General features: G+C 41.9%; 1 long non-coding RNA gene across 2 annotated transcripts in view; it reads left to right on the top strand.

Moving 5' to 3' along the window:
* Window positions 1–6,264: 6,264 nt before the first annotated feature.
* LOC116087977 overlaps window positions 6,265–10,533 on the top strand; it is a 7,617-nt gene continuing 3,348 nt past the window's right edge. Inside the window, exons 1-3 of one of the 2 annotated variants that reach the window (XR_004117729.1) lie at window positions 6,265–6,314; window positions 6,392–6,465; window positions 8,022–8,209. This is a non-coding gene — a long non-coding RNA (uncharacterized LOC116087977). The remainder of the gene's footprint in view (window positions 6,315–6,391; window positions 6,466–8,021; window positions 8,210–10,533) is intronic. The other variant, XR_004117728.1, reaches the window with a different exon arrangement.

Below are 10,533 nucleotides of genomic sequence, written 5' to 3'. Positions count from 1 at the left end.
TTCAACACCCAGCAGAACTCAGCTAAGGAAGGCATGTTGAGGCCTATGTGAGCATATGTAATCTCCACCTTCCTGGACCTGCCCTCCCTGGCTCCTCCCTCCAAGGCCCCGCCCTCCCTGGCCCCGCCCTCCACTGCCCCGCCTTCCATGGCCCTGCCCTCCTGGCTCCTCTCTATGCGTTGTCATCCCATTACCATTGTTGTTATTTTGGATTTGGTGCCCATTGTCTAGAAAACACAGAACATAGAGAATAATAACATCTAGAGACCCAGTGAAAGGGTGGCATCAACCTGTCCTTATTCCTTAGCCTGTCTGTGTCACTGTAATTGGAACAAAAAGGCAAAAGCAGGGGTACTCTGGCTCAGTGGGACAGAATCAAGAGCATACAACAATCATGCTGTTGCAGAGGAACTTCAAGAAGGACAAGAACATTCTGTTTAAGTTAAGAGACAAACAGACTTGGAGACATTGGATAGAAAGATCGGGCCTTAAGACCCAGCAGAGTCCTCGTCTCCAGAGTCTAGCCTAGCATGCTGATCCCTCTTTGTCACCAATGATTGCAGCTACCCATTGGCAGTGGCCTGTTGGCCACCTAGCTATCTATTCTTTTGGTCCTAGTTTTGATCTGTGCTTTTCCCAAGACTTGACTCTACACCCCTATAAATACATAAATATTTTCCAGGTCTAATCTCACAGTGTGAGCTCCCATTGCTAGCTGGCTAGTGATGAAGGCACATGGCTGGGAAGACTCTAAGTCCCCACTATAAACTAATAAATACATCTTGCAAAACAATGTGTAAAAACTCCCCAAGCAAGCAAACAAACAAACAAAACAAAACAACAATAACCTCCCCCCTCCCCAAACTACCAAGGCGTACTTTGCCATCGTCCATGGCATGTCTTACTTGCTCTGTGCAGAGTCGCCTGGCCCCCATGATGCTGTCCTTGATCCTTCATCCCATTGCTGAGAAACTCTCCATCCTGGGATTGTTTCTGATCCAAGAGAGTTCATTTGTTTTAGACCCTAGCAGCCACCATAATGGGCTATGGCTGCTTCCCAAAGGAGGGGCACCGACAGTCTCCCAGATGGATTTGAAATTTTGGATAAGCCTCCAGATAAGATTATGGATATCACATAAAGAAGGAACAAAGCAAGCAAGAGTAGAGTGACAGTAACCTGGCCAGGCATTGTTGTTGTTAAAAAGGATGCCCCATAATACAAGTGGGCTGTCAAGCACACCCAGGGAACAAGGCAGGAAGTTCATTCATCTCTTATTCTCACAGATCCCCTTGTTAGGAGCTGAGCTTCAAAGCCTGGCTTGATTGGCTAATTCATAATCTGTACGAGGGAGAAGGGTGTGATAGAGTCAAGTATGGGGGATGTCCAGAGTTGGGCATACAGGCACGAACACAGCAGTTTCATAAAATGGGAAGGTTTATACTGGCCACTGGCAAGACCTTTGACAGAAAGGCAAAAAAAGCAAAACAAAACAAAAGAAGTTTCTCACAGTAGGATTTTTATTTTAAGTTTGGAAGATGAGCCCTTTCATATGGAAAGAATGTGAACGGTTTGTGGATTTGAGGAACCACAGAAGGCCTCAGGAACAACCACGTGACCTTTCTGCCTCACCTCCACACTCCTGCATTGTGACTGTGAGGCTCTTTTCATCAGAGGTAAAGCCTGTCTCTGCAGACTCTCATCTAGACCAGCGGTTCTCACCCTACCACGTGCTGCGATCCTTTAATACAGTTCCTCATGTTGTGTGGTTACCCATCCCGTGGGCCCCCAGCCTTAAAGATATTTTGTTGCTACTTCATAACTGTAATTTTGCTCCTCTTAAGAATCGTCATGTAAATATCTGATATACAACTCCACAGGTTGAGGACCGCTGATCTAGAGCGTCCAACAAGTTGACCAGATTATTAGGGCCTTGACAAACATAGTGTAGATGTAGGTGGAATGGGTCTTGATGTATCTGTATCACCAAGACTGTGAGGTGGGTGTAAGCTAAGGGAACCTGAGAGGATGAGTTGACCTGTGAAGAGGAACTTAGAGACCTCAACCAACACTGACCAAGTGCTCCACGTGTGGGTAAGCTTTTCCTTTGCCACCAGTCCCCAGACCTTTGTCAGATGATCATAAACATATGAAAACATTTAGCAGAGAGCTACTTTCAGTTGGCACAGACAAAAGACCTGCCTTGCCTCCACACATGCATCAAAAGTAGCTTGAGGCTAGGTATGGTTAAGACACCTTTAATCCTAGGCAGAGGTAGGCAGATCTGGGAGATTTTGGCCAGCCGGAGGTACACAGAGAGTCCCTGTCTCAGAAAAACAAACAAACAAACAAACAAACAGCAGCAATAAAACACCAAAACCCAAAAAAAACCAAAAGAACATGACTGATATGTCAATTCACCATTAAATCTGAGCATACACACACACACACAAAAGAATCTGAAAATATTTGCTGAATGAATATTTATGGTGCTATAATGACTATAAAAATATTATCTCTGCTTATGAAGATCCACTACCTGATTGAGTCCACAAATCAGTGGATTAGTTTATATGCTCTGAAAACTAGCAGATGTGAAGATAGAATTTCCAAAAAATGACAGCATTACAGAGCCAATTAAGCAAAGGGAAAAACAGGAAGAGCCCTAACAGTTACCGTTTCTGCTGGATGTGTTCTTACCGGTAGGAATAAAAGGAGCAAGATTAGGCTAGAAAAACAGAGTATAGTTGCATATTCATTATCAGAAACGTTTGGGAGCAGAAAATTTCCGATTTGGGGTCTCAAGAGTATTTGCATGCACATGAGATATTTGGGGGTGAGACCAGCGTCGAAGCATGAGGTTCATTTATGTAGCAGGGGTACTGCATACCTAGAGTTTGGAGAGAGTCTCCAATGGTGCTTTTAGTGCACCTGTGTTTTGATTGTAGCCCATCCCGTGGGCTTCCAGGTGGACATTCTACTCATGACACTCGGTAGCTACTCAAAAAGCTTCTGATTTTGGAGCATTTTGCATTTCATAGTTTTGGATGACGGATGCTCAGTCTGTACATTACAACTTAGCTGTTAGAACAAAACAGAGTTTACCTTATTTCTGTGCTCATTGCTGTAAAGAAAAACGGTGGTTTAGAGGACAATACGTAAGTTATTAAGTGAGCTTGGTGAGGTCCATTAAAGAGAAAGAAGTGTTGGTTCTTGCTTTAAGCAATAGGAAAACCATGACTCAGAATTGGACATGCAGCTACATGAAAAGGTTGTCTAGAAAATAACAGCTAAAGAGAGAGGCGAGGATGCAGTTTTGGTGGGTACAAATTCTGGGGTGAAGACAGTGTAGCAGCACCAAGGCGACCATGTGTTAGCCTGGCAGAGGCTGGTGACAAAGAGAAAGAAGTGGTCTGCTGGGAACAAAGTGTTCCAGGGTGTTCTTCCCTCTAGCATGTAAAACTGTACAGAAAGCAGATCAGTAATGAGTGAAGCTAAGGGTCTTCCCTGCATGGCTTCTCTTTTAACCTTTTCACTATAGTTTATTTAGAATTACATGGTCTACAATAAACCCTAGCCATGAAGCCTGGCTACTGCTTTCCAAGACCACAGAGATATTTGGTGTTGCTCACTTCTGTTTCAGAATAAACAATGTCTAATACATTTTCTGTGCTTTGAGGAGACATGGTAAACCAGTTCTAAAGTTGTAGTGAGCCTTATAGTATTCTATTGAATATGGTGCCTCTTTTTTATCTTCATCCAAAAGTGAAGTTACTTCTTTATTTTATTTCTTTTTTATTGAAAATGGATTTTTTTCTCACATGATAGATACTGACGATGGTTTCAACTGTCCCTACCCTTCCCATTCCTCCTTGCCTTCCCTTCTCCTCACCCACACCCTTTCTGTCTGTCTTTAGAAAATGAACAGGTTTCTAAGGGAATATGATATAATTTAATAAGTATAGTATGATATGATATGATATATGATATGATATGATGCGACATGACACAATGTGATAAGGTAAAACAAAACTAACACATTGGAACTGGAAAAACAAACAGAAGGAAAGGAGCCTAGGAGAAGGCACAGGAACCAGAGAGCCACCTGTTCACTCGCTTAGGAATCCCATACAAATGCTAAACTGGAAGCCAGAATATATATGCAAAGAACCTGTAGAGTGAAAGAGAGAAGACAAAGATTTAAATAAAATAAAAATGATAAGATAAACACACACACACACACACACACACACTCACACACACACACCTAGAAGCCCTGACACACCATTATGAGACAGAACCTCCAAAGATGCCATTAAAATGAATATTAAGTTCATTTTGCCATCTACCGCTGGGCATGTGGCCTACCCTTAAGTTTTCTATGAAAACTAAATTTTCATTTGCAAGTTATTATCAAGAGGAGATAGCTTCTGGGTTAGGGTTGCAGGCATGTGCCCACTTCTCCTTTCATCTCTACGAGCACATCTAGTGCAGACCCATGCAGGCTCTGTGCATGCTGTCTCAGTCTTTGTGAGTTCATATGTGCTGATCTTATTGATTTAGAGGGACGTGTTTTCTTGTGTCCTCCTCCTCCTGCAGCTTTTACACTCTGTCTCTTCTTCCTTGGAGTTCCCCAGTCCTGGGGTGGGGGGAGGGATTTGATCTGATTGGGCCTTAAGTCAAATCAGATATTAGTTGTCAAATCAGGTATTGGTTAGTTAGTCCCACAAGCTTTTTGCCACCATTGCTCTAACATATCTTGCAGGCGTGGCGCCATTGTAGATCAAATGGCTGGCTTAGTGTTTGTGCAGAGTGCTTTCCTATACGGAAGAAGCTAGCACATGGTGGTGAAGGCTCTGCATGGGCACCAGCAATGCTTCTCCGTGCTCAGTGAGTTGTGTAGGCGTTGTCTTTTGCAATGGGGTCTTACCATCAGTTTGCAGAGAGCAACCTATGGTCTTGGCAACAGCCTGGGTTGTTTGGGGGTTCCCGTGGGACTCTTATGGCCAATGACTTAATTAGATGTTACCCAATCCCCGTATAGGAAGCTTCATTTGTTGACAAGTGATGACCAGTTGGGGGTCTGCCTTCCCCATTATTTGGTGATTTCATTTAGATTGCCTTCATATATGTGCATATTTTAGGAAGCTTTTTCTGTATTAGGTTTCCACACTACCCTTTAGATGGCCCTTAATTTTAGCTGTCTCTCTCTGTATTTCTTCCCTTCTCCCCATCTCCCTTCCCTGTGTCCACTGGATCCTCCTGTTCCAGTACACCCCCTCCCCATCTATCCATAACTATTCTATTAATATTTCCTATGGGGGAATACCAGGGCCAGTAAGTGGGAGAGGGTGGGGTGGTGAGTAAGAGGAGGCGGGGAGGGAACAGGGGTTTGTTCTTGTTGTTGTTTTTTGTTTTGTTTTGGAGGGGAAACTGGGAAAGGAGAAATCGTATGACATGTAAATAAAGAAAATATCTAATTAAAAAAATATTTCCTATGGAGATTTCTCTGCCTTCTCCCCACCCCCCATTCCTAACTCTATACTTAACCTCTGTGTTTCCAGGCAATGCATCTTGGTTATCATTGACTTAACAACTAATATCCACATATAATCAAATACATACCATATTTTTTTATCTGGATCTGGATTATCTCACTAAGGATGATTTTTTTTTCTAGTCTCATTTGTGAATTTCATGATTTTGTTTTTTAAATGGCTGATTAATACTCCATTGTGTCAATGCATCACATTTCCTTTATCCATTCTTTGATTGAGGGACATCTAGGTTGTTGTACATGGCATTTTAAACAAACTAAATGATAGCAATTCACTACAAAATTACCCAAGTAAATATCTACTTATATCTATTTGCTATTCCCTTCTTCTGCTATAGACTTGTCCAGAACCTTGTGGGCCAGTCCCTGGGCTGTGACACCAACCCTGATCATTTTATTTTGGGGGGCTTTAGCACTCAAACAATGTGCCCTTTACTTTACAACTGGTCATTAAAAATGTGAAATAAGCAGCAAACAAGAGGTTCCCCTTGTAAGTAAGGCCGTGGCTCAGACCCCTGAATTCCCTACCTTACAGCCAGGATTTACTGACAACCTGTGTCCCTGGTCAGCAGTCCTGGCAGAAGCTGCAAACCACCACCTGGACAGAGTAACAGTTATCTCTGAATATCCTGGATATGAGTCCATTGTGACTACGATTCTGATGTATTTAGTACATGTGTTGAACAAAGAGAAGTTTCCCCTCTCATTCAGGCAGTTGATTTCATGTACCACCAAGCCTCCAGCAGTACTAGGTTTCAGGTACCACCTACTTTTTTTTTTTTTTTTTACGGGACATTAAGACTCCCATAACAAGAAATGCTTTATATTGTCCTCAGGAGAAGCCAGTTACTACAAGGATGCCCACCTCTGATGTATATGAACTTTCATCTGTCAATCAGACTCCAAGGAGGTGAGAGAAGGCTTTGGGGAACTGAGAATCTGTTACAGGTGAAAGACTTCAGCACATCCCTGACTAGAAGAACAGCGGATATAATACCAAGGCCAGGGCAGCTGCTTTAGCTAGCGATGACGTGTCAGCATGTCTGCAGGAAAGGGCGTAAAGGGTAGGCAGGTGGCTCAATGCTGAGACACGGGGTTGTGGATGTGGATAGAGTGAGCCATGGGCTCTGTGCATGCTCAGAGAGGGCCATGAAGCTCATTTTTATTCTGAAAGTTATGAGTAGCTTCGGAAGGATTCTAAGCAGAGGAGGATTAGTTCCAGAAAGATCCTTTGGGTGTAGGATGACAATGGCTTGAACGTGTTTAGGGATAGGAAAGAATTGGGAGAGGGGAGGTAAGACAGAGAGAATAGTCAAAAAATTCAAAACCCAATCCAAAATTTTGTCTATTTCTTGCCTGGAAAGCTGAAGCTAGATAAGCCGTGGGGTTGGAGAGGAGTGTGTATGTGACTTGGAATCTGATGAGCTGTATGTGAGAGAAGGCAGGGTTCCAGCAGAGAAGAGGCTCCTGGAGGAGGAGGGATTTTCCTCTTGTTCTGTTGACTTTGAGGTGCTTCCATAGAGGAGCATAGAGGAGCACCCCTTTGCTGGGGTGGACTGTGGATACACATTTGGAGTGGAAACCAGGGGGGCGGCAAGGAGATGGAATGGGAGACGTATGTGAGGAGAGGGCATACACTTACCTCGGTACACAGACAGTCTCCTGGCACACAGGGATCTAAGTGACGTGACTAACGCACAACTCTGCTAAGATAGCAACAGAACATTAACTCCTTGGCTACTAATATAACTCAGGACAGAGGGATTTATTAAAGGAATCTATAACACTTTAATGAGATCCATTAAGGGAGCCACACCATACTATTTATCTGAAAGACTAAAAATAGTGGGGAAGACTCCCCAGATGAGTGTATCAATTTACTGCAGTGCCTATTAAGATCACAGCAAGATACTTTATGGAAATTTAGAAAGTGATAGTGAAACTCATTTGGAAATAATCTGTGGCCAAGGAATCACATACAGATCAATATACAAATCTACTTCTACAACGCTAGATCATACAAAATGCTTTCATAATCATATCATGTAATGCTTGCAATGACTCTTCTTATAATACACTTCTAATCATTATTCTGCTTCATGATGACACAGGCCCCACTCATAAATGGCTCATATACCCAGGCAGTCTTATTTTATGCTATTGTCCCAGGGCTTACCTTTTCTTTTTCTCTCTCTTAGATGTTTTCAATTTGAATGACAGCATTATTATTAATGATTGCACTAAAACAGTATGGGATGGTTAACGCACATCCATGGAGTACTTCCTGTCTCTGCATAGGTCTGTGCACACGTGTAGTGAGCATAATTCTTGCCTTAGGATTTTAATATGGCCCCTTTTCTCCTTCACCCTGAGTGGATGCATCTCTCCACATGCACCAGGCAGGAGGAGATGTTCTTGAGAGAGCCTTCACCCAGACTTTGTAATAGCAATGTCTTTCCCTTTCAGGTGATGCCATTGCTACAACCTCCTAGTTCCAGATCAGGGTACCCTGGACCCTGATTGTGAATTACATGGTGTCTTCAATAGGGACTTTCATCTCTGGAGCTCAACAAAGGACAATAGCAGTAGGCTGTGTGTTTTGGAAGTCTATCAGAAAGCTCTGGACAACAACCCAAAAGAGATTCTCATGTCTGGTATCTGTGTTTTTGTTTGGTGGTCTTGGCTCTTGGAGAAAACATTACCAATTTAAATTAGAAATTTTCATTTAAACTGTGTATGTATATTTATACAGAGAATTTTGTGTACTATAAGTTTTTATATAAATAATTATTAGCATGATTCCTTATGACTTTTAAAGCATCCTTACTGCTATTTTAACCCTCTTCCCGCCTTCTTTTTGTATTTAACTCCCTCTCCCTCCCTAAAGAGTCCCTCTTTCCCATTTCCTTGGTAAGACCAATTGTATCCTGAGAGTGCCATCTCTAGGGCTCCCCAACTCTTATCCTTGCAGTGGTCCCATTTTGCTTTTTTGGCTGCTTCAGTTACTCCAGGCTACGTGCTCACATTTGAAGATGTGGAGCTAGACGTCCCTGAGAAGAGAACATGCTGACTTCTTTTTGGCTTAATTTGACTTCTTTTTGGCTTAATTTTGGTGGTTTAGTGTTTTATCTATTTCTCTTTAGGTTTTTTCAGCATAATGGAGTACAGATTTGGGGGAGTATTGATTTGTTAATCTTCTTATGATATTGTGGATTTCTTTGGTGTCTGTTGTAATATTTCCCTGCTCGTTTATGATTCAGGTTCTTTGTCTTTTACTTCGTGGGGCCAAAGGTGTGTCAATCTTATTTATTTTCTTAAAGAATCAGGTCTTAGATTTTTTTTTGATTACAGTGTTTTCTGTGTTTCTATTTCACTGATTTTTGGCTCTGATAGTTATTATTTCTTGCTGTCAACTGGGCTTGAATTTGTTTTTTTCTTGTTTTTCTAAGTTTTTAGTTGGAACATTAAGTCAATTTATTGTGCTCTTTCTAATGTTTTAGGATAGGCACTTTTAGAGCTATTAGTTTCTCCTATATAACTGCTTCCAGTGTGTTGCAGATGTTTTGTAGTAGTGTGTTTTCATTTTCATTTACTTCCAGAAACTTTTTTCCTGATTTCTTTTTGGACTCATTCATCATTCAGTAATGAATTGCCTAATCTCCATGTGGTGGTTTGTATATGCTTGGCCCAGGGAGTGGCACTATTAGGAAGTGTGGCCCTGTTGGAGGAAGTGTGTCACTGTAGGGGTGGTCAATGAGACCTTCCTCCCAACTATGTGGGAGACAGTCTTCCCTAGCAGCCTTCAGATGAAGATGTTGAACTCTCAGATCCTCCTGTACCATGCCTATCTGGGAGCTCCCATGCTCCCACCTTGATGACAATGGACTGAATCTCCGAACCTGTAAGCCAGCCCCAATTAAATGTTGTCCATTATAAGAGTTGCCTTGGTCATGGTGTCTGTTCACAGCAGTGAAATCCTAACTAAGACATTCTGAGAGTTTGTGTTTTTACTAGAGATTTTTTTTTTTGTTGTCAGTTTTAAGACTTATGGCATTGTGGTCAGATAGGAAACAAGAAGTGCTTTCAATCTTTTTGAAAGATTTGTTTTATGTCCTAGGAACTGCTCTACTTTAGAAAAGCTTCTATGTGTTGCTGAATAGAATGCATATTCTTTGGTGTTCAGATAGACTTCCTATAAATGTCCATTATTCCCATTTGATATAGGATGTCAATTAATGCTGATGTTGCTCTGTTTGTTTTTTCCAGATGACCTGTGCCTTTTCTTAGTTTAGAGATGTTTTCTTCTATGATCTTGTTGAAGATCTCGTGTATGCCAGATTCTTTATGATTTATTTAGGATTCTTTTCCCCTTATCTACACCTATAATTTAATGGTTTGGTTTTCACGATGTCCCATGTTTTCTGTATGTGATTTCTCTGGGTTTATTTTCTCCCACGTGCTTTGCTCATTTGGTCTAGACACTATTTTCAAGTCCTCATATTCTATTGTTGCCTTGGTTTGTTCTATGTGTAAGGCTTTCCTTCTAGTTTTCCAGTTGAATTATTTCCATTCCACTTTCTTTTCAGTCCGAGTCCTCTTCAGGGTTTCTCTTTCCTTACTGAATTCTGTTCTCCAGTTCTGGGCTGTTGTCATGGCTTCCATCAGCCTGCGTCTGTTTCCTTGACATGACTCAGGTGTTTCTTCTTCATTTCATTGAGCAGTTTGTGTCGTCCTTAAACTCATCGAATTCTTCCCTGATGCATATGGCTGTCCTGCTGCTTTCTACCTCCTGGGCTGCATGTAGGTAATTCTCATTGGCATTCAGGTCAATTCCAGCTCAGGGGACTCTGGGCCCTGATTGTGAAGAACACTCTGCAGTAGGGATTGCGACCTCTGGGAGGTCACCAAAGGGCAATAGGTTTTGGAAAGAATATATTGGTTTGATCTTTCATATTGTTGGTTTTTTTTTTTTTTTTTT

This window comes from Mastomys coucha, unplaced genomic scaffold (genome assembly GCF_008632895.1).
Source record: "Mastomys coucha isolate ucsf_1 unplaced genomic scaffold, UCSF_Mcou_1 pScaffold14, whole genome shotgun sequence".
NCBI lineage: Eukaryota > Metazoa > Chordata > Mammalia > Rodentia > Muridae > Mastomys > Mastomys coucha.
This window is presented reverse-complemented; position numbering and strand designations above follow the sequence as displayed.